General features: G+C 41.4%; 1 protein-coding gene across 3 annotated transcripts in view; it reads right to left on the bottom strand.

The window, feature by feature from the left end:
• Window positions 1–24,567, bottom strand: part of EXTL3 (exostosin like glycosyltransferase 3) — a 122,898-nt gene that overhangs the window by 51,221 nt on the left and 47,110 nt on the right. Inside the window, exons 1-2 of one of the 3 annotated variants that reach the window (XM_047759742.1) lie at window positions 18,112–18,268; window positions 354–446 (exon numbers count right to left, since the gene is read on the bottom strand). The gene's annotated coding sequence lies outside the window, so the exon portion shown is untranslated. Of the gene's footprint in view, window positions 1–353; window positions 447–18,044; window positions 18,269–24,567 lie in introns of those variants that run through there. The other 2 variants (XM_047759743.1, XM_047759744.1) reach the window with 2 other exon arrangements.

Raw genomic sequence — 24,567 nt, 5'->3', positions numbered from 1 at the left:
CAGCTGTAGCTCCGATTCAACCCCCAGCTGGGAACTTCCATGTGTTCAGGTATGGCCCTAGAGAACAAAAAACAAAAATAAAAAACAAAAAAAAAAAAACTATCATTGAAAAGCCTAAATTTGGATGATCTAAACTTAGATAATTAGGAGCTGACAAAACATCCCAAAGAACACAGGTCCCCTGGCCTCACTCAGTGGGTTAAGGAGAGCCTTTTAATTCAAAATTTAAAATCTGTTTTTTTAAAAAAAAAATTTTGTCTGAGCTTATGATCAAATCAACAAAGAAAAAGATAGAGTGGAGGTAAAAAAGAAGGCATAATCCAGGCAACTTAGCTTATTCATTCCCTCCTTACCATATGGTCCAGGGTCCTTCCTTTCTCTGACTCGGGTGGCATTACACTTCAGTATATAATTTCTTGAAATAGTGAACTCTAGGACTTGCTCTCCTGAAAGAATATAGAGAAGAGACATGCTATTAGAAAAATAATCAATAATGAAGGTGCTATTAAAGAATTTATTTACTGGAGTTCCCATTGTGGCTCAGCAAGTTACAAACCCAATTAGTATCCATGAGGATGTGGGTTTGATCCCTGGTCTTGCTCAGTGGGTTAAGGATCCAGAGTTGCCGTGAGCTGTGGTGTAGGTAGCAGACACGGCTCAGATCCTGCACTGCTGTGGTGCAGGCTGACAGCTGTAGCTCAGATTTGACCCCTAGCCTAGGAACTTCCATATGTTACAGGTGCAGCCCTAAAAAGCAAAAAAAAAAAAAAAAAAAGGAATTTATTTACTCTTCAGTGTGAAAATGCTTCCCTTAGGTATATAAAGCGACCACAGAATTTGCTATTCTCAAGGAGACACTCTTTTAAGTGAAAAGGGGTACTGTTAATAAACACACTGGGATGACAGGCACAAATCAGCACTCTCAAAGGCAAAGCATCCAGACATACAGTTACCTATTTATGTGCTCTAAGAGGGAATAAGCCAAAATGCTAAAACGTAGAAAAGAACTTCCATATGCCATGGATCCAGCCAAAATAAAATAAAATAAAAAGTACATACATATATAACTCAATCACTCTGCTATACAGCAGAAAGTAATGCACTGTAAATCAACTATACTTCAATTTAAAAAATTAATTTTAAAAAAAGTAGCCGTTCTTACCCCTGACCCATTCTGGCACTGATCTTGATTACCTTCATAGTATCTTTAATTTATTTATTACCTACCTTCCCCACCAAAACCTAATTTTTGAGGGCAGGAACCTTGTCTACTTGAATCACTGCTCTATCACTAGTACCCAGCACACTGTGAGAACTTCATAAACATCTGTTAAATAGGTGATTTATATCCCTGATCACTATCTCACTTAATAAACTCTTGACTTCCCATGAAGCCATACTTTCTAGTATTCTCCCCTATTTCCCTAACTTATTCCCTTTCTGCTTTGCTAGCAGCCAGCCCTCCTCCTACCTCATGTAGAAAGTGCTCCACAAAGCTTTCAACATAATCTGGTGATGAATCCACCCATTAAATGGTTTCAACCTCCCAAAGCTACTCCCATCCTAGCCTGTCTGCTCTGCACTAAGAGACCAGTATTTCCCACTCCCTAAAGGATACCTCTCCTAGGATAATACTATGGTCACTTCATGATTCCCAACATTTCCTTTTTCCAATAAGTTTCAGTTCTGTCCATGATACTGCATTCTTCCAGTCTTACAAACTAGAAACAATGTGATATACAGGAAAGAGCATAGAGCTCAGAGCTAGACAAACCCGGATCAAACGCCAGCTCTGTAAACTATTAGATGGTCACTTAACCATTCAGACTGGCAGTTTCTTCATCAGTAAAAGATAATACTCATTTCAGGATTGTTATGAACATTAGAGACTGTGAGTAAAAAATACCCTGAACCATATCTCATGTACAGTAGGCTATTTATTAGCTATAAGTCTTGGAGTTATTTTTAATTCCTGCAACTGCTTACAGCTACATCTGATCTGTCAAATTATATCCATTCTCTTTTATAATAACAATAATGGTAATAATATATTTATAACAATAATGTACCATGTTTACATTTATCCCTTCCTTTAATTCTACTGCCTTCACCCTAGTACTAGACTGTAACAAACCATTATGTCTAATCTCACATTCCCCATCAATTTATCATCTTATTCCTTGTGCATTACTCTAAATCAGTATTTTTTATTTCATCTGGAAACTCTGTAACCATTAAGCAATAACTCATTTCCCTCTCCCCTGGGCCCTGGCAACCTCTAACTTACTTTCTATCTCTCTGAATTCCCCTATTCTAGATATTCATATAAGTAGAATCACATATTATTTGTCCTTATGTGGCTGGCTAATTTCACTTTGCAAGTTTCAAGTTCATTTCTGTTGCAGCATGTACAGAACTTCACTCCTTTTTTTGGCTGAGTAATACTCCACTGTCGGTTTATATGACCACTTTGTTTATCCATTCAACTGCTGATGGACACTTGGGTACTCCAACTTTATCAGCCACTTAGCTCTTATATTTCCTAGCTTAACTTTTTCTATTCATTTTCTAGCAAACTTTTCATTGTCCTTGTGTTTTAGGTACCTCTTAGAAATATTTGAGAACAATATTTCATTTTTTAATAGAACTCCAATTTAATAAATAACCTTTGACTTTTAAACTACAGTGTTTGATCTACTTACACTTATTGTGACACAGTAAGATTTACTTCTAACAGTCGTCTTTTGTGCTATTTATCATTTTTTCTACTCTCCAGCCCTTTTGTGACTTCTGTTCAGTTGATCAAGTTTTATATTCCCTTTTTTTTTAAACCCTCTACCAATCTGGAAGTTTTATATTCAATTTATCTTCTTCAGTGATTACCTTTAAAATGTAATGTGCATTCTAAATGGAAAGTTTTACATTATCTCTAATATTTCTTCCCTCTTCCTAATTAATAAAAGATCTTTACCTTCTTTTACATTATTGACTGATATTTTAGCTCCACCTTATTTTTATGCTCTCAATGCTAGGCTTTATTATCATTAATACAATTCAGGTTTGTTTAGATTCACCCATATATTTACCAATTTCCTCACTCAAAATTCTGTTCTTTCTTGCATTTCATTTCTTCCTTCTGATTGTTTCCCTTTTTCCTCAAGCAATTCCTTTAGTGAGAGTCTACTGGTGGTAAACTCTGTTTTTATGTGAAAAACTCTTCATTTCACCCTAAATCTTGAGTAGTTATCTAGCTGGATATGCCATTCCAGGTTAACAATTTTTTTTCACCAACACTGAAGAATCCTCTGGACTTTATCATTGCTGTTAAGAAGTGAGGTGCCATCTCACTGTTGCACCTGGTAGACCTGACTTTCCATTCTGGTTGTATTTTAAGATCTTTTCATCTTTGGAATTCTGCATGTGTCTACACATGAAATTTGGGGAGTGGAGAAATGAGGTGCTCAGCACTCATCAGAATGTATGGTTCTTATTATCTGTGTCTTTCGATAATCAAGAAAATTCTCAGCCATCACCTCTTTGGATATTGCCAGTCCCTCCTCCTCACCTTGATGTATATCAGACCTCATTTTACATCTTTAAACTCTTCTATATTTTCTCTTTTTGTCCTTTGTACTACCATCTGGAAATTTCCTCAGATCTATCCAGCTGAGAGGTCAGGAAATGTTTTCAATGAAGAGCCAGAGAGTAAATATATCAGGCTTTGGGAGCCACATACAGTCTATATAAAATATTTCCACTTGTCTCTCTATTTACCCCACAAGCCACAGCTTGCCAACTAGTTCTAATTCATTAATTCTCCTGTGTTTAAGTGGTTATCTTAGCCACCGGGCTTTAATTTCAATAACTAGTTTCTATTTCCAGAAATTCAGCTGAACTTTTTTTTTTTTAATTTTGCCTTATTTTTGTAATAGGACCTATTCTTTATGTTTTCTATTCCTTCTCTTCTTGTGTTTAATTTGATCTGTCTGCTAATTCCTGCTCATAGAGGAACAGATTGCTTCCATGCTTTTTTACAATCCTGTATTGAATTCACTTTTGGTAGTGCTTTATTTCTGGAAAAACTACATGGTCTGGGTTGAAGAAGATATGTCCTTCTAGAATAGTTTGCGTTTTCCAGATAACTCTGTCATATATTATCAGCCTTAGATCACTTTTTTTTTTTTTTTTTTTTGGTCACACATGCGGCATAGAGAAGTTCCCAAGCCAGGCATTGATCCCGCAACCACAGCAGCAACTGAGTAACAATACCAGATCCTCAACTTGCTAGGCCACATGGAACTCCATAGATCAATTTTTTATGTCAATTCTCAATCTGGAGATTCTCCCAGACCCCACATGTATTGTAAATTTGAACACAAAACCCATATAAAGGGAAATCCATGGTCATGAGTTCTCAGTGGATATTCCCTTCCCCAACCAACTCAGGATCCTGCTGAGAGAGACCAATCTCTCTCTGCGAAATCACAGGTAGATTTTTCTAGTCTATCTACTCATTTAGGGAATGTTAAACACTCTGAAGAGTCATACTCTTCTCTCATGTTGCAGTTTAACACTCACAGGTGCAAAGCCCTTTCTCTTGTCTCTGCGGGAACTAAAGTGCAAGTTACTACAACTGGCAAACAACCTAAGGGGGCTATGGCATCAGACTCCTCATCAGATGCTTTTTTTAATCCTCAACCTCCCCTGCTCCCACCCCACTATTCTATTTTAATGAGAATTTTCCTTTCCTTCTTGAAAGTGAAATATGCATTTTTGTAGCAGGGTTTTTCAATATTTTAAAATACTTATCTACTCTGCTATTTTGTCAAAACTAAAGACCTCCTCCAGTCTTTTGTCTATGCATGAATAAACATGCTTACAAAAGTGGGATATATGTTTTTTTGTAATCTGATTCTTTTTCACATATCACAACAGTCTACTATCCCACATCAATATATATTATACATTATACATGATCATTAATAACTGAATACAGAAAGACTGTAATTTATTTAACCAATCCCCTTTTGTCAGATATCTGTCTCCAACTTTTCACTATAATTAAAGCTGTAACAACTATTCTTGTAGCTATCTTTGTATATATACATCCATGGTTATATCCTTAGAAAGAAAATTTCAAAATGAGTCACAGCAAGAACATCTTACCACTTAAAAATTATTGTCTACTAGAAAAATGATCATTTATCCTGCCACCAGCAATACAAAGGGTATCCATTTCCCAGGAGTTCACCAATAATGGTGTGAAGGAACAGGTAATTACTCCACAAGAAGGGATCGGCTGACATTTCCCAACAGTTTGGTTGGAGCCATAAACTAGTTCTTGCCAAAGGGAAGAAATGGTACTAGTTAAATAATGATACTAGCTTCATTCTCCATCAAGTTCAGGAAAATGAAACACTATAAAACACTGTAAAATAAAAGAGAATTTCACAGCTAGGATGAGGATTGAAGGCCATCTGGACTTAGCTAGACTATCTGGCTCAAGACTCAGCATAGTTTTTAAGAATTTAAGAATGTTACATAATTTCCTCCTTAAAGTGATATGAAAACCCCTACCTACTCCAGGGTTATTGTGGGGATTAAATAAAATATATATGAAAACAACCTATGGGACACAGCTAAAGCAAGTGCTGAGAAGAACATTTATGCATGAAATGCTTACATTAGAAAAGAGGGAATGTCTCAAATCACTAACCCAAGCTTCAAGAACCTAGTTAAAAAAAAAAAAAAAAAGAGAGAACCTCAAAGGAAACAGAAAGAAAGAAATCATAAAAAACAGAAATCTGAAATCAAAAACATAAAAACAAAAGAGAAAAGTCAATAAAACAAAATTCTTGACAAACATGCTTAATATTGACAAAGGAAAAAAGAGAAAAGCTACAAATTACTAACATCAGGAATGAAACAGGGGATATTAGTACCATCTCTGCAGGCACCAAAAAGATAATAAGGGACGATTTTGAACAACTCAACAAACATAAATCTGACAATTTAGATGAAATGTACTGATTACTCAAGAAACACAAACCATCTACAACTCATCCAAAAAGGAAATAATTAGTCATACAACCATTAAATAAATCAACTTCATAACTGTAAAACTCCCCCAAAAAAGAAGTTTCCAGCCCCAAAGTCTTTTCATTTCTACTAAATGTTTAAAGAATAAACACTTATTCCACACAGTCTCTTCCAAGAGGGGACACTTTACTGTCTGTTTTACAAACCTAGCGTTACCCTGATACCCAAATCAGACACAGACAGCACCAAATAAAGAAAACTAGGAGTTCCCGTCATGGCGCAGTGGTTAATGAATCCGACTAGGAACCATGAGGTTTCGGGTTCGGTCCCTGCCCTTGCTCAGTGGGTTAAAGATCCGGCGTTGCCGTGAGCTGTGGTGTAGGTTGCAGATGTGGCTCAGATCCCATGTTGCTGTGGCTCTGGCGTAGGCCAGCGGCTACAACTCCGATTCGACCCCTAGTCTGGGAACCTCCATATGCCGCGGGAGCGGCCCAAGAAACAGCAAAAAGACAAAAAAGAAAAAGAAAACTACATACAGGTAATACTCTTTTATGAATAGAGGCACAAAAACAGTGGACAACATATCAGTGAACAGAATTCAGTAATATATAAAAGAATTTAATTACATTGCAATTAAGTAGGGAATTATTATTTTAATAGTTAATCTTTCCAGAAGCATGAAAATTCTCTCCACTTATTCATACCTTTATTGCTCTTACCAAACTGTTTTGCTAAGACATATAATTTTCTTCATTTAAAAAAAAACAGAAACAAAAATCTTAGGAGGAGTTCCCTTCTTGGCTCAGAGGTTAAGAAACCGACTAGTATCCATAAGGATGCAGGTTTGATCCCTGGCTTCACTCAGTGGGTTAAGGATCCAGCGTTGCCATGCTGTGGTATAGGTTGTAGACGTGGCTCAGCTCCCATGTTGCAGCTATGGTGTATGCTGTAGCTCCAATTGTACCCCTAGGCTGGGAACCTCCATATGCCCCAAATGCGGCCCTAAAAAGGCAAAAAAACAAAAAACAAAACCTTAGGGGTTTTCTTGCAGCACAGTGGTTTAAGAATCCGGCATTGTACTACAGTGGCTTGGGTTGCTGCTATGATGTGGGTTCGATCCCAGGCCTGGGGAACTTCCACATGCCTTGGGCATGGCCAAAAGAAAATCAAATAAAATCTAAACTGAACTAAAATAAAACATTCAATGGAAAAGAGAAGGAAAGCAAAGGGGGAAGAAAGAAGGGAATAGCTAGTTCCATTTGGGATACTGTTACGCATTACATCTGAAAGGTAGGAAGGGAGAATGGGGCAGAAAAACAGAGAAGTTAGACACTTTCCAAATGTTCCCAAATGAAACCTTCAACTGACTTCAGTGTTTTAAATAACTGTGTGATAACAGCTAACATTTCTTGAATGTTTACTGTATGCCAGGTTAAATCTACCATGTTCCTTAACACACTCAGTCAGTCTTCACAACAATCCTATGAAATAGGTACTACTACTATTCTTTTTTTTTCCTTTTTAGGTCTGTACCCCTCCCCAGCATATGAAAGTTCCCAGGCTAGGGGCTGAATTGGAGCTGCTGCTGCCACGAAACTGCATCCTCATGGGTATTGGTTGGATTCTTAACCCACTGAGCCACAACGGGAACTCCTATTATTCCCATTTTGTACATGAGGAAACCAAACCAGAGAAGTTAGGTAATTTGCCCAAAGGCATCCATACTGAGTAAAACTTGGATTCAAATCAGTACTCTAAGGCCCACACTCTCGATGTCTTAACCCTTACAATAAACTGCCTGTGATGTGAACTCAAGGAACACAGAGCAAGTGCACATCATGAATAAATTTTTTTTATCTTCTTTTTAATTTTAGGGCCTTACCCACGGCATATGGAGGTTCCCAGGCTAGGGGTCGAATTGGAGCTATAGCCGCCGGCCTACACCAGAGCCACAGCCACCCACAGCCATGCCAGATCTGAGCCGCATCTGTGACCTGCACCACAGCTCATGGCAACACCAGATCCTTAACCCAATGATCGAGGCCAGGGATTGAACCTGCATTCTCATGGATGCTAGTCAGATTCATTTTCACTGAGCCATGACAGCAACTCCCCCATAAATTATTTTTAAGTTATCCATATTACTACTACTGTATATAACCATGGATAATGAATAGTTACCATTAAAACACATGGTAATACTACTCCAGAATCTAAAGTCAACCCTACATTCATGTTTATCTGCTAAGCCAAACAAGAAAATATTCTCAGAGAAAATGATCCACCTGTGCAACTATGCATGTAGTACTATTTCTTCTTTTCCGTTTAAGTCAAAATTGGCCCATTAAACAAGCAGATTTCTATTACAACCCAGGTGCAGCTGCTATTACTGCCATTGCCACAAGCCCTTCAAAATAAAAATAGTTCTGTACAGAAAATCAGTTCAGTAAGGTTGCTGAAAGCAGTATTTCAGAGACTTTGTTTGTGAATACACTAACGACCCCAAAGAACATCATTTCCTGATTTCCTGCTAAGCAGGGGCATGATGGCATGACAAACAGCCTGTTATGGCAAGGTAGTACCTAGTTCAAAAATCAGGAAGTAGGTTAATAAGCTAAACAAAGGAGCAAAAACAAATTCCTCAGTACTACCACTATTGTTAAGATTCTGACTCCTCTCTTCTAGCGTTCAAAATAACAAAAGGCACTCTGCAGGGAAAGCTAACTGTAAAGAATGACTTGTAAAAATTTAACATAGGCAATTCGCAAGTTACAGAAGAACAAGGCCATGTGTTTTTCACAATACAACAACTGTAGTTTATTTACTGAATAAACTTAACCTGAATGTAAAACAAGGGAACTAGAAAGTTCTCAGCAATTAAAAACCAAAATAAGGTGAGAGAAACTGGTTGGGCACTGACATATTGAGTTACAAGTCTCAAGATTATGATACAATCACAAAGAACCACAGAATTGAGCCACCCTTATTACAGGGCTCTGAAAAAGGGAAAAAGAAGTATTCCTTGAGGTCAAAAACATATTTCTCAGTCCAAAGATGTTCCACAAATGCCACTAGCAGACACAAAAGGAACTCATCGATAAGGAATAAGGCTTCTTTGCACTGCTCAACTGTACACAGGTATTAACAAAAACTAAGGTTCTTGATTAACCCAAGTCACAATATTACTTAGCAATAAACCTGAACCCAGAAGTGTCAACTCCTAGGTTAAGTCCTCAATTTGAAAATTCGCCAATTCCTTATCTGTTTCCCTTCCCACCAGTTTGATAACATCCTACAAGTCAAAATCATACAGTCTCATCAGTTTTTAACTAGGGTTACATGGCAGATGCACAAACAACCTAAGAAAGGGTTCACATGATAAACCCAGGCCCCTCAATATTAAATGAATCAGAATTCCCAAGCATGGGGTCTAAGATTCTGCAGTTCGACAAAGCTCCCAGGTGATTTTAATGTAGAGCACACAACTCTTAACTCAAAACTATTAGTCTAACAAAAAACTGATGACAAACTTCATTCAGATTGATGACATCTGAAGCAATGTAATCACAGACAATTAAGGAAGTCAAAGAGGTACATACCTTATTCATGTAGGAAATCTACAGACTACATCATAGACCTGGAAATGTAGGGGGCAGGGGAACCTTTCACCTGCTATAACTGCATTTATTTATATTTACAGTGCATTCTAGATAACACACTTCACACAAACTATCTCATTTCAGCCTCACATCAACCATCTGAGGGGCAGGCTTGTTATTTCTACTTTTCAGGAAAAAAGAGGTGTGAACCCCGAGGTTGGGTAGCTTGTTTAAGGCTGTACAGCAAGAAGGCAAGGAGCCCAGACACAAATCCAGGAGTCTGACCTGTCTCCTACTACCTATGTGTTCACTATTTGTTTACTTAAAAGGCTAATTTTTTCTTCCTTCACTTTTCAATAAGCATGTATTACTTTTGCAATTAAGAAAAATATTATCTTGGAGTTCTCTTTGTGGCTCAGTGGAAACGAACTTGACTAGCATCCATGAGGACGAAGGTTCGATCCCTGGCCTTCCTCATTGGGTTAAGGATCTAGAGTTGCCGTGAGCTGTGGTATAGGTCACAGCCGAGGCTGAGATCTGGTGTTGCTGTGGTGTAGGCCAGCAGCTACAGCTCCGATTCGGCCCCTGGCCTGGGAACCTCCATATGCCTCAAGTGCGGCCCCCCCAAAAATAAAAATATTATCTTGCTTCAGGCACAATAAAGTACAGCACACTAGATTTTTCCATAAGCAATGTGACAATAAATATTTTTGGGAAAAAATAAAATTGAATTTCTGCATACAAACCAAATCCCAAAACAAGTCCCAGGTGGACTCAAGAGGTTATTGTAACAAATGAAACCATAAAAAGGACAAAAGGAAAACATAAATGTAATTTCAGTTCAAGATAAGTCCAGTCACTTTTACAAGAATCCAAGCAAAAGAAGAATCCATAAAAGAAAAGTTCAACAAGTTTGACTGCATAAGAATCAGGGGATTCTCAACCTATATGTCCGTTGACAGATGAGCAGATAAAGAAGATGTGGTACATATATACAATGGAATACTACTCAGCCATAAAAAAGAATGAAATAATGCCATTCACAGCAACATGGATACAACTAGAGATTGAAGTCAAAAAAAGAATGACAAATATCTCACGGTATCACTGATATGTGGAATCTAAAATATGACACAAGTGAATTTATTTACAAAACAGAAACAGACTCACAGACATAGAAAACAAACTTATAGTTACCAAAGGGGAAAGGGGGTGGGGGAGGGATAAATCAGGAGTTCAGGATTAACAGATACAAACTATTATATGTAAAATAGATAAACAAGGTCCTACTGTATAGCATAGGGAACCATATTCAATATCCCATAATAAACCATAATGGAAAATAATATGAAAAATATACATATACATATATATGTATGTATAACTGAATCATTTTGCTGTACACCAAAAACATTATAAATCAACTATACTTCAATTAAAACAAAAAAATATCAAAGGCTTCGACATATTTATAAAAAAAGGTTGAGATTCAGTGAAAAGACTGGAGGAAAAAAAAAATTGGAGGAAGCATTTACAACACAGCATTACTTTAATAAAAGTAAAGGCAATTCAATTGTGGTCAAAGGAAATAAACAGGAAGATACATAAAAAAGGGGCCCAAATGCTAACTATTTTCAATTGTTTAATTTTCCCAGCAATCAAAGAAACGTACATTTAAAGCAAGACACAGTGACATTTTTCACCTACAAATCACCAAAGAATTATAAAACTACAGTAAAACTACTGCTAACCAGGATCAGGGGACATATTCCCACACTTCAGTACTAGGAGGGAGAACTGATGCTCCTCTCTAGAGAACAATTTGGTCTTAAGTAATAAAAGCCTTGAAATGGTGCCCACACTTTGGAACGAACCCTTCAATTCCACTTCCAGAAATTAATCTCAGGAATCACAAATGAGAAAAATGATTTCATTTCAAGAATGTCCACATTACAAAGTATACCGTTTATTATATAAAGTACAGTATATCTCTGAAACTCTGCTGGCAGCTACAGTGACTAATAACGTTGTTATTGGTAGGAAGGTGAACTGGAAAGTAATTTGCCATCTGTAACAAAAGTCTTTAAAATATTCCTATCTTGGATTCAGCAATTTCACTTTCTAGGAATGCATTTTATGTGAAAAAAGATTCGTATTATAAAGATGTAATCACCACAACATTTGGTCACCTTAAAAAAAAAAAGGAAAAAAAGCACAAAAAAGGTGAGAACTATGTTTTATTTGGTGGACAAAACTGAGGACTTAAGCATCGGACGAGAAGCCTCTCAGCTCTGAGGGACTGCTCCAAAGCGGTAAAGGAGGGGCCAGGATATATAGGAGTTTTTGGCAACAAAGACTAGATAGTAGGAACTTCAAAAAATTACTGTTTAAGAAAAACCGATATCCCAAGTTATTGAATTTATTAGCACTTTTCTATGTATGGAAAGAGGCAAGAGTCTGGGCTCACTGAAATCATCCCTGTGACTAGCACCTCAGCTGTCTGAGGCCGGTGTCCTGTTCCTTTCCCATCCCGAGTCCCCTCAAGGTGCACCACTGGAGCGGGGTGGGGAAGGACTGCAGTAGCTTGACAGTTGCAACGTCCTTTGTTTACTGATATGGCAGGCACCATTGTTCATTCACAATTCTTCATAATAGCAAAAAATAGTAATAAATTAAATGTCCAAGATTAGAAGAAATATTAAATATGAAGTATGATAAATCCATGTAATTAATACTATTATTTTGTGTCAATAAGCTTTCAATCACCTTAAATAAAATGGGGAAATGTTCACAGTATAATGTTAAATGGAAAAATATAGATTCCATGGTATGGAAGGAGGGAGTGTAAAAACAGGTTTTTAAAAAAGGTCTTCAGATGGATTTTGCTGAAGAATTTTTCCAGAACAGTCAACTTGATGTGCAAGTGCTCAGAGCATAAACTAATTTCTCTATGGTTTTCCATTCCTCAAGAAAACAGGACTTTGATTTTATGCTATAGAGGCATAGAATTGACAGTATTAGGGCTCTAGGCATCCCTAATGAGACAGAAAACTCAAGTTGAAATTTGCTAAGCCACATGTAAATCAGCTTTAGGACTCAGGCCCCTACCTTCAACCTGCATGGATGAATTCAACTTGAGTCTCTGATTTTGTCCTCCCTTCATCATGACTTATTTTCTGATTCATGAGGCCCCCTACTTCACAATTCCTTGTCCTTCTTGACTCATACGCACCTTTTTCTATTTTAACTCATAAAGAGGTGGACTATATGACCTCAAAGATCCTTTTGATTTTTTTTTTTTTTTTGCTTTTTAGGGCCACACCTGCAGCATATGAAGGTTCCCAGATTAGGGGTCGAATGGGAGCTGCAGCTGCTGGCCTACACCACAGACATAGCAACTTGGGATCTGAGCCGCATCTGCAAGCTACACCACAGCTCATGGCATTGCCGGATCCTTAACCCACTGAACAAGTCCAGGGATCGAATCTGCATCCTCAAGGATACTATTTGGTTTCATTACCAGTGAGCCATGACGGGAACTCCCCCAAAGATCCTTTTGGATTATAGCACCAACTGCCTTGCACACAAAAAGCAATACATATCAGTTTTATTGCAGGGGGATATATTGCCAACATATCAACTCAAGGTAGCACCCCCAAATTTGCTTTTGTTTCACCTGCAAAATTTCAAGCCTAATGCTTTCTATTAAGGCCCCCCTCTTAGTTTTCCACTGAATTCATTAATAAAAATTTAGGGTCCTCATCAACTATTTTTCCACTCTGCCTTTATATTTTACAGCTCCACTTCAAATATAAAGAAAAGAAGTCATGCTAGGAAGAGTAAGTCAATGCTGGAACAAACTCAGGATATAAAGAAGACTTTTTATCAGTCTGGAATATCTAAGCAGATAACATTAAAAAAGAGATAAAGGCAAAGTTCAGCACTTAGGTCCCCAAACTACAGGGAAATGATTTAGTTTAATAATAGCATGCATGCACACACAGCAGTGTGATTTCAGTTAACTGTAATTTCAATGAGTCAAGACTATATGACATTAAGAAAAAAACCTGTCACCTGTTTTTGCGTTATTGTTGTTTTTTAAAAAAGTATAGTGTTGAAGAAACCCAAAAGAGTAAAGTTACTCGCTACCCTGTCAAATGACAGTGTTACTGAATACTGCCTGCTCTGCTGAGTGCCACAGCTTCCGAGGGATATTAACAAAGTGAATGGAGGGCAGAGGGCTAAGAAGTTGGTGAGAGGATTTTAAACTGTCAAGTAAAACATCTGAAGGAAATGGGGATACTTAGCCTGTGGAACAGAAGACCTAGGAAAAGGATGGCCACCTTAATGACTAAAGTGGCCCTGAAAGTGAAGTAAATGAGTGACGCCAGCAGGCAGACTTTAGCGAAACAGAGACTATATTTAGCACTTAAGGGAGATTACTACTATCAGAAACATGAGCTATCACTGAAGCCTCCAATGTTGTTCTAAAGACATGCCAGACATAGAGGTTTCTCTTTTTTGCATCCTCTTCTTGTTTAATTAGGGCTGCACCCGAGGCATATGGAAGTTCCCAGCCTAAAGGTCAAATTGGAGCTTCAGCTGCTGGCCTACACCACAGCCATAGCAACCCGGGATCCTAGCAGCGCCTGCAACCTACACAACAGCTCACGCCAAGGCCGGAGACTTACCCCACTGAGTGAGACCAGGGATCAAACCCCCAACCTCATCGTTTCATGGCGGATTCGCTTCCACTGAGCCACAACAGGAACTCTTAGACCTCTGAAGTTCTATAAGGTGACACTCATAGAGAGGCAAACTGCAAGTCAAAATGGAAGAGCGTCCTAAAAACTAGTCTGCATTTTATTTATTTATTTTTGGTATTTTTGTCTTTTTAGGGCCACACTTGTGGCATATAGAGGTTCCCAGGCTAGAGGTCCAATCGGAGCTGTAGATGCTGGCCTACACCACAGCAACGCCAGATCTGAGCCGCGTCTTCGACCTACACCACAGCTCATGGCATGCCAGATCCTTAACCCACTGAGCGAGGCCAGGGATCGAACCTACATCCTCATGGATGCTAGTCGGGTTCGCTAATCTCTGAGCCACGACAGGAACTCCTAGTCTGCATTTTAAAGTGGGGTGCCCAGGGAGGTTCACATCACTCTTAAGTCTTCAAACAAGGGACAGGTCAGTAAATATTATTGGGCAATTCGAGAATTCTGCTTCTTACTACATCTGGTCAAATACCTAGATCTCCCCAAGTCTCAGTTTTCTTTCCTACCTTCCTTCTCCCTCAAAAAGGGAATACTGTAACATTTAGCCTATCTCTCGGTTACGATAAGGGTCAAAATCTATGTGAGAACAAAGTATATAAAAGTACTACATGATTACAAAGAACTATAGTAATTTAAGACATTACTGTAATCTACCATCACAATGTACTTATGTACATCTTCTCTCTCTTACTGTACCGGCTAAGGGCATATTCAAATCTAATTCATTTTTTTTAATTCCTCCCTCAGAGTACCAAATATCTTTCGGGAAAAAAAAAAAAAAGGTTTAAAAGGAAGTTGGAGAAGAGGATTAAAATAATGACACTATAAGAGGTTTAAGATAACGAGCAGTCAACAAAGCAAATATCCAGGAGGTTAATCATTAATATCCCTGGTCAGTCTAAAAGGTATTGGGCACAGTCGGAGGAATGTACAAAAGTAATAACACGTGTGTGAAGGGGTGATCCTATCTGGGGCACGCATTAGCAAACTGCTGCCAGCTGACTGCATTTACAGGCCGAGGCTTTAACCAGAGGTGGCTGAATGCTGAAACACAGCTGGTCTTCCTATGGTTCTATCCCTGGGATTTTAATGGGTCATTTCAGTGCACCTGAGCAAAATCCTACATTAAACATTATGACCTACAAGTAGAGGAGATAAATATGTCACTGGTGGGGACTCCATATTCCGTTTTTATATCCAAGATTATAAAATCTGCTTCTCTTCCACCTAGTAATATCATGAAGGAGATCTGAAAAACTCCCAAGTGTACAAGGAGTATGGGACTGGTTCAGGCAGAAAAAGAACACACTCAGAGGTGAGCCTACCCTGTCCCTCTTGAATTCTCAAACCCCAGCTGTCTGGGCTCCAATAGTTTCATGGTACCTACAAATACATGAAAAATCCTTTCTTTCCTCTTTTTTAGTTACCCATCATTACAGGTTTTCAAAAGAAACAGCTACCGAAAACTAGGAGGGAAGAAAAATAAAATGGAGATACATGTGTTAACAGAAGTTTTCTGAGCTAAACTTAAGATCTAGCAGACATCAGTGCACCGTTTTACGACTCTATGGAAGGTTCACTCTGAAATATTTATACGCAAAGACATTCAAATATCTACCAAGAGCAGATCCAGAGGGATTGCCACTTTACTCCTGATTCCTGACTCTACCTCTGCTTCAGGCATTATTTCCAACTTTCCTCCAGGGGACCATTTACCAGTCTGGCCTCGGTTAGGGACCCCCCACAAGCACAGCATCCTGCTGCCACACATCCTTCAGGGACTTTTCATTCAACCGCTAGCCCAAAGCCCCGAGGGGAAGGGCAGGTCCTTATCTAATCCCCATACATTCTTCTGATGGTTGCAAACGGTTCTTTGAAACTCCCCTTCTCTCCCAGAAGTCTATTTCTCAGGCTTAACTTTACCCTCACTCTTTTCCCTCTAACCTGTTTGCTTAGTTTTTTATTTATAGGTTCAAACTCTGAGGCCTAACCATAAAGAGATTCCCAACTACATGCCAAACATTTTAAAGCTAGGTTTTTTTCCCTCTTAGTAAAGTGAGGGGTGGGGAAATAAAGACAATCTCAGCAGTCATTTGTCTGTTAGGTAGGCCCGCCTGAGAGCATGTGGCATATCTTCAAATGTTAAATAAACCATGTGTCATGTACTCTGAAGAGCTGCGATTCTAATCCTCTTCCAGGAAGCAGTGAGGCTAGTTTCCCTCATACTTAGGAGGACGTGACTCTTCTGGCTTCCCACAGGCAGATCAGGAAATTCCCACAGGATAAGGTATTTTTAACACAACCAGGTGAGAATTTAAGAAGATGGGTTTTCTTTCACCTTGAAATATTTAAAAGTCCCCTGCTAATAAATAAGTTGGCAAGAATGCTGAGCTTCACTCAAGACTATCAAGATCTTTCATGTTACCATCCCAGGCACTCAATACAGTTATAATAACTGAACCAGACGCCAAAACGAACGCTGAGCAAAAGGGGGGAGGTGGGGGGGGGGAGCTGTCTGGGTGACTACAATACACAAAGGAAAAAAGAAAACATGCGGAACCCAGCCTTCAAAAATACAGCTTCCTAAATTGGAACAAGAAAGTGAGGAGAAGAAATACTGAGACCTCTAAGTAAATCACATATGGGGGCGGGGAAGACATGTGCTGTTTTGCCTCTCTCCCCACCTCCTCCAAAGGAGTGGAACCAAGGCGACTTGATGAAGCGCCTTAGAATTTTTGAAAAGAAAAGAAAAAAGGGGGGTGGGGGAGGAAAACACCGAATTCAAGTCTTTTGCGCGCCACAAATACCTAAAAAGATTCTGAACCACTAGCTCAACGTGGAGAAGAGAAACAGCCTCTCTGCAGTCTGGCAGCCTTGCCTGATCTCCAAAGGGCTCCAGATTCGCACTGCACCCTGCCGCGGCCGGATAACTCAGCTAAGATTTCAGTAGTGAAGACTGACACTCCGCAGCCTTCTCCTGCCCAGGAAGCGCTAGGCCCATCGCCACAGAGCCTGAGCCTGGGCACCAGAGCTCCAGAGGCACAGAGCAGCAGCACCTGGACTCTTGGGCAGGAAGTGGCTACTCTGACTCTGGGCTCATCATGAAAGGAGGTGAGCCTGGTGAAAAGCGCCAGAGGAAGCGCAGCTGCAGGCGACTGTGTCTGAATGCAGCGGAAAGCAGATGCGGGAGTGGGTGCCCGCAGAAAATGGGAGGGGGCAGTCCAGGATGCCCCTTCATTCGCTGAAGATGCTCTACACAAGCAGCTGAACAAACACAGAGGGCAAAGGAAGGGGGAGGGCTTCAAGAAGCATAAGAGGCTGCACAGCTGAGGCCGAGCTTTGAGAAAAAGGGGTGGAGGTGGGTGCGAGGTAACTAGGGCTATAGGGGGTGTGTGGGGGTGGGGACGTCGCGTTTAGAGCCCCACGGGGACCCGTTACCCCTCCTTGCTGGTGCTAGGGCCCTGGAGGTCCTCTCTCAGGTCCCCAAGACATCTGGGAAGGCCTACTCCGAGACTGCACGCCCCCGCTACGCCGGGCAGCAGGCTCCCCCGGGCTCCGGCGGCCGCAGCTCGGCCGGACCCGGTCCCGCCCGGCACACGGCGCTCACCACCAGCCCCAAGATCCCTACCACGAGCCCCTTCCGGGCCACCGCCGCCCCGGCTGCTCCGGGCTCCCGCAGCCGCCAGGAGTCCTACCGGCTTCCAGTTCAGAGACGAACCGCCGCCGCCTGCGCGAGTCTTGGGTTCCCAAAAGCCGCTCTCGCCGCCTGCTGCCCGCCTTCCAGGCCGCGCCGGATCCTCCGCTCCCCCTGCTGGCAAGCAGCCATTTCCGACCAGCACCGGCGGAATTTGCCGAAGTGCGCCGCAACGGAAATGGCCGAACCAGAGGGGGCGGGGCGCGGGCTGAGGCGCTGGGCAGAGGGGAGGGGCCAGGGCCTCTGTGACTTTGCCGACAGTTCCCGAACGGCCGCCGAGGCCTTTGGCCTCACTGCGGGGCTCAGCAAGGTCCGCGATCAGAGGCGCTGGGGATTGTGAGAGGCGCCGGCGCCAAGCAAGCGCTCGGCCGCCAGCCCTTCTGGGCCCTCAGACCTGCGTCCTGCCCACGCCCCCGACCCTGTCCAAAAATCCTCTCTAGGGGGCTGCGGAGAGATTGCTCCCGCCGGTTCTGGGACGCGCTCCGACTCGAGAGCCTCAGCGGCTTGGAGCCAGACCCGTGAATCAATTCTAAAACTAAAGCCATTCCCACGGCAAAGGCCTTCCTTAGTGAGCTGACCGGTCTCCGGCAAAGGTCTGGAGTTGTGAAACACTCCGAATATGTTTCAACAAAGAAAAGGCCGGGTGGCCTAAGGAAAAAATCCCCGGGGCTTTGCAGAAACAGTGCTTTAGTCCAGTCGCCTTGGCATGATCAAGCAAACCTGGGAGGAAAGGGCGACACTAGTTTAAATACTAGTTTAAATAGAATCAACTCCTGTGAAGCAAAACATGCACACATTCTACGGTCGGAAGAGACGCGTTGACTATCAGCTTAAACACCTGTGAAGTCAAGATGCGACTTTTCAGAAAAATGAAACGATGAGGTGGGAGAAGGAACTCCACACATCTGATCATTATTACTCAGGAATGAGTTAAAGCCATTATGTAAAATCTATAACCGCAATATAATCTAAGATCAAGTTTGCCTCAACTTTTTTAAAACATGTTTTTAATTTCCAAAGGCCAGGGCTTCTACTCCAGGGACCTGACCAGGGAACCTGAAACACACGAGGACCTGGAGAAGCTGGGGAGGGCCAGGCAGGGGCTGGCTCTGATCCCTGTGCTTGGGTGGTCTGCACGTTAGCTGAACTGCACCCCCTGAGACCGTCCACAGCTGCCCTGTCTCATCTACACACCCTCCTCTGCCAACAAACACTGAAGATTGATTAGTTTCCCACAAGGGACAGTTTGGGCTAAGGATTCCATTTGCAAAACAAACTTCTAAAAACCTAGCAACCTGTTTTCCAGAGCACTTTCTACATCTCTCCATACTTACCAGCCCCTCCTTTTTCTGCTCCCCCTTTTTTTCTTTCCTGACATCTCCTCACTCTCCCCTCTCACCATCCTCTTTTCTCTCCTTTTCCCTTTATTCCTAAGAACAAATTTATCACCATCATATACCTACAAAAGCAACCCCTTTCTTTCACCAATCTTGTTGGGGAAAATTGGAAGCAGGGAAGTAAAAATCAAAATGCTTTAAAAATCAAAAGCAGGAGGGAGTCCCATCATGGCACAGTTGATAACGAATCCGACTAGGAACCATGAGGTTGCGGGTTCGATCCCTGACCTTGCTCAGTGGGTTAGGGATCCGGCATTGCCGTGAGCTGTGGTGTAGGTTGCAGACTCGGCTTGGATCCCACATTGCTGTGGCTGTGCTGTAAGCCGGTGGCTGCAGCTCCGATTCGACCCCTAGCCTGGGAACCTCCATATGCCGTGGGAGCGGCCCTAGAAAAGGCAAAAAGACAAAAAAAAAGAAAAATAAAAATCAAAAGCAGGAGTTCCTGTTGTGGCTCAGTGGTTAACAAACCCGACTTGTATCCATGAGGACGTGGGTTCAATTCCTGGCCTCACTCAATAGGTTAAGGATCCAGCGTTGCCATGAGCTGTGGTGTAGGTTGCAGACGTGGCTCAGATCCCATGTTGCTGTGGCTGTGGTGTAGGCCAGCAGCTATAGCTCTGATTTGACTCCTAGTGTGGGAATCTCCATATGCCAAGGGTACAGCCCTAAAAAGAAAAAAAAGAAAAAAAAAGTCACAAGAAATGAAAATGGGGAAAACTGCCTAAATATCATGAATAGCCTAAAGTTGTCCTTTTTTTTTTTTTTAACAGTTCATCTTCTTGGCTCTCCTCCAGAGGTCTGTGGCAGCAGGCAGAAATTGGGCGGTGTGGAAGGAGACACAACAGAAGCCCAGAAGCCAGGGCTGGTTCATTACCAGGTGTTGGACAAGAAAGGACCTGCAGAGAGCTGCTTCCTGGAGGACTCAGCCTGAATGTCTTCTTACACATCTCAGTTATTTAACACATTGATGCCCCTAGTGCCAACTTAAATTTGATTCTAACAACAGTCAAGCTTTAAGAAGAAAAAGGATACCCAGCCAAAATGTGGTTGAACTTGACATCCCTGGAGCCCTGGGTGCTGGTGACCACCTGCCTACTTTGGCTGTTATGAGCCCCTTCTCTCCCACTTCTTCCTCTTACTTACACAGTTCATATCTCTAACTATGACTGGGCTACTTTCTTTTCCTCCCCATACTTCTTTCCTTGCATCATCTCCACCTCGAAATAGATCCCTCAGTGCATCACCCTGGTGCCTCTTTTCCAACTGCACCCCAGACATTATCACTCCATCATCATCCTATGAATACATATTTTATGAATACTCAATTGCCAGGCAATAAGCCTTTGGTAGGCACTGTCTCATTTAAATCCTTCCAGGGTAGTATTAGCTTCTAAACAGGGAACTGACAGGGAAAGAGGCTAAATAACTAAGGTGCCCAAGATCTCAAAGTGAGATGCAAAGTCTCTCTAACTCCAAAGTCAATGGTCTTGACTAGAACAATCTGGTTGTCTCACCAGGACCTTAGACTTAATAAATCCCACACTGAACTCATCTTTATCCCTTCCCCCATGCTCTCCTCAAATGCCCTTATTTATAATAGTGTGCCCATTATCTTTCCTAACACACAAACTCAAACCCTAGCATGATCCTTGAGTTCTCTCATTACCACCATGTTAAATCAATTTCCAAGACTTAAAGTCTTGACCCATAGGATCTTTACCACCCCTCCTCTGCAGTCTCATGACACCTAGTTCTTGGTTCAAGCCCTCATGACTCCTCTCCCGGACTGTCGCCTTACTATTGCAATTTCTGGCTCAGGAAATGTAATCATGTTGACAGAAGATCTCCCTGAGAAAGAAAGCCAAAGCAACAGGATACAGAATGAAGCTTGTCTTCACCCATCTTTCCATATTGTGACCTTTCACAACATACTATTGCATTTTGGCACATAATCAAAATAGTTTTGCATCATTATTTAACAGTCATGTATGTAGATCTTTATCCATTTCAAGGAAGCAGAGAAGAGCAGAAATCACTATGCCTTTGGTACCAAACAGCAGGAACCTATGGATCTTCTCTCTAGAGCACAGTCATAGGGACTCAGCAGCGCCCAGTCTCTTTTGGCTCCACTTTTTTTTTTTTCTTTAATCTTTTTAGGGCTGCACCCAAGGCATGTGGAGGTTCTCAGCCTAGGGGTCGAATCAGAGCTGCAGCTGCTGGCCTACACCATAGCCATGGCCATGCCAGATCCAAGCACCTCTGCAACCTACATGGCAACTCACAGCAGCAACACCGGATCCTTAACTCACTAAGCATGGCCAGGGATCAAACCTGTGTCCTCATGGATACTAGTCGGGTTCATTACTGCTGAGCCACAACGGGAACTCCAGGTTGCACATTTTAAACTCACAAGACAGACATGATTGGCCTGGCTTGGGCCCTGTGTCCACTCCTCAATCAATCAGCTTTGGCTAAGCGGCAGGTCAACCCTGTCTAAACATGGCAGTTGGAGCCTTTCCTATAAATAGAGCTTGTTCCCAGAAGGAAGCATGCACCATTTGTTTATCCATTCATTTCATCAATTAAGAGCTGAGCACCTGTCAAAATATATTCAAGATTCTTTCACATATGCAAACTGTCTAAAACATAACCCTGCCTTCGTACCATGAAAATCACAACATAAAAAGGTAAGAAATCACCCAAAAAAACATAACAATATTCACCCGTAAGAAATCATCAATCCAATTCCATGTAATGGAAAATAATTCACCACACCCTAAATAAGCCTCAGGTGGTACAAGTAACCAGTACTAACAAAACCAGTTCACAGCAGAGCCATTAGAAATAGAAACAGGAAATACACTACCCAAATGTCCATCTGTGGTAGACTGCAGGATAGTGTATTCATACAATGGAATACTTTGTAGCAATGAGCATGAATGCTTTGCAAATACACACAATATTTTGTTTTGTTTTGATTTTTTGGCCATCGCACAGAATGTGGAAGTTCCCAGGCCAAGGACCAAACCCATGCCACGGCAGCGACCAGAGCCACCACACAGACAATGCCAGATCCTTAACCCACTGAGCTACCAGGGAACTCCTTTTTGGTTTGGGTTGTTTTTGCAAACATACACAATATTGGGGAAGGTCTCAAACAATTTAAGCAAAGAAAGTCAGACATGAAAAAGTATGTAGGGTATGATTCCATTTATACAATGTATAAAAAAAGGCAAAACTAATTTACTCTTAGGAGTAGTGACTGGAGGGGAGCAAAGGGGTTCCCTGGGTGCTACTCATGCTCTGCTTCTTGAGTTGAGTGCGGTTGTTTAGTTTGTCCAAATCCATCAAGCCCTGTATACTTACTATATGTGTCCCTATATGTCTCTACATGTATATTATCCTTCCATTTTTAGAAGTTTTAAAAATAAATAATGGTCAAGGCAGAGTTCCCCGGTGGCCTAGCAGTTAAAAGATCCAGCGTTGTCACTGTTGTGGCTTGGGTCACTGCTGTGGTGTGGGTTTGATCTCTGGCCCAGGAGCTTCTACATGCTGGAGGTGCAGTGGAAAGACAGACAGACAGACAGACAGACAGACAGACAGACAGAAAGAAAGGGTCAAGGAAAAGGAGCCTTTAATCACCCTTGAAGATCATCACTGTGATTATCCTAGAGATGCCAAGAGACTGCTTGCCTCACCCCCACCCCCTGCCAAGAGACCTTAAACCCCATCAGCCTTTGCAATGAGGCACCATTCTTACTGCACAGCCTCTTCCCCTCTGGCTCCAGCTGACTGGACTCACTCTCACCTAGAGGAGTAACACTGTGAAGCTGAGGCAGGTGCTGGAGAGTGCTTTATCCCAAAAGTTGTAGAGATTTGGGGTAAAGAATTTCTGGGCACATGCATAGTGATAAACCAAGAAAGCTGGTCTGCAGAAAGTCGAGCCAGCACACAGTAGGAAGCAAACAAACCTGTGGGAGATGGAGGGAGAAACGCCAGTCCCAGAGGCTACCTACTGTCCAGCTCTGGTACTTATGTATCCCAGCTGTCACTGGGTACCCATGAGATTGCTCGTGTGGCCCTACTATTAACCAGAAAGAAAGGCTTACTTATTTAGGCTACTGTGAGTAAGTTTCTCTGTTTGCGACATGAATTATCTCATTTAGTCCCTCTAACAACCCTACACAGTAAGGACCAGTATGATTCCTCATTTCTCAGATGGGAAAACTGAGGCCAGAGAGGTTAAGTAAATTGTCCAAATCACACATCTGGTAGGTGGTGGTGCCAGGATCTGGACTCTAGCAGACTGACCCCAGAGCCTGGAATCTTATCAACTCTACTATACGGCAGTGCCAGGGAAATGCTGAAAATGGCAACATGAGTTGCATGCTGCATTAATAGATTTAACTAAGGCATCTAATTCTGTTAAATGAGTTAAAATGTAGAAATGATTCAAAAAAGATTTTAAAATTGGCTACAGAAGTTGGTAAGCACTTATTTCTTTCATAAGGGAATTACAGTTTGAGTTGTAGATGTCAGAGAAATAAATATAAAATGCATACAATGTGAAAATTACACTAAGCAAGACTGTTTCTTATACCAAAAAATGGTTTATTTTTTAAATTTCAGGAAAATGCTCTCTTAAGGGGTCCCCACTGATCACCTATTTTTCCCAAAATGTTAATATCCAGGATAAAGGGGTTTTAGTCCTATAGAAGGAGAAACTGATGATAAAAGTTACTTCTAGTCTGAGAGGGGGAGGCACCGGTGGTCACTTTCCACAGTGATGGCCAGACCCACAATCCACTCAGCAAGGCTTCTAGATCAATCACCGCCAAGCCGTTGGTGACCCCCAGCAACCTTGTGAAGGTGATTCAGGAATTATCAGTGAGTTGAAATCAGATAAGAACTTGTTCTCTCCATAATGCTTTGATTTTAAAAGAAAGTGCTGACAAACACTACTCAAGATCTTTTTAATATATAAATGATTGAGCAATTTTGTGGCCTATATTTGGAACAATGGATGACGATTTCTAGATTAGAGTTCCAAGGTTACTCTT

This window comes from Phacochoerus africanus, chromosome 15 (assembly GCF_016906955.1).
Source record: "Phacochoerus africanus isolate WHEZ1 chromosome 15, ROS_Pafr_v1, whole genome shotgun sequence".
Taxonomy (NCBI): domain Eukaryota; kingdom Metazoa; phylum Chordata; class Mammalia; order Artiodactyla; family Suidae; genus Phacochoerus; species Phacochoerus africanus.
The sequence above is the reverse complement of the archived record's forward strand: the minus strand, read 5'-3'. Positions and strand labels throughout refer to the sequence as shown.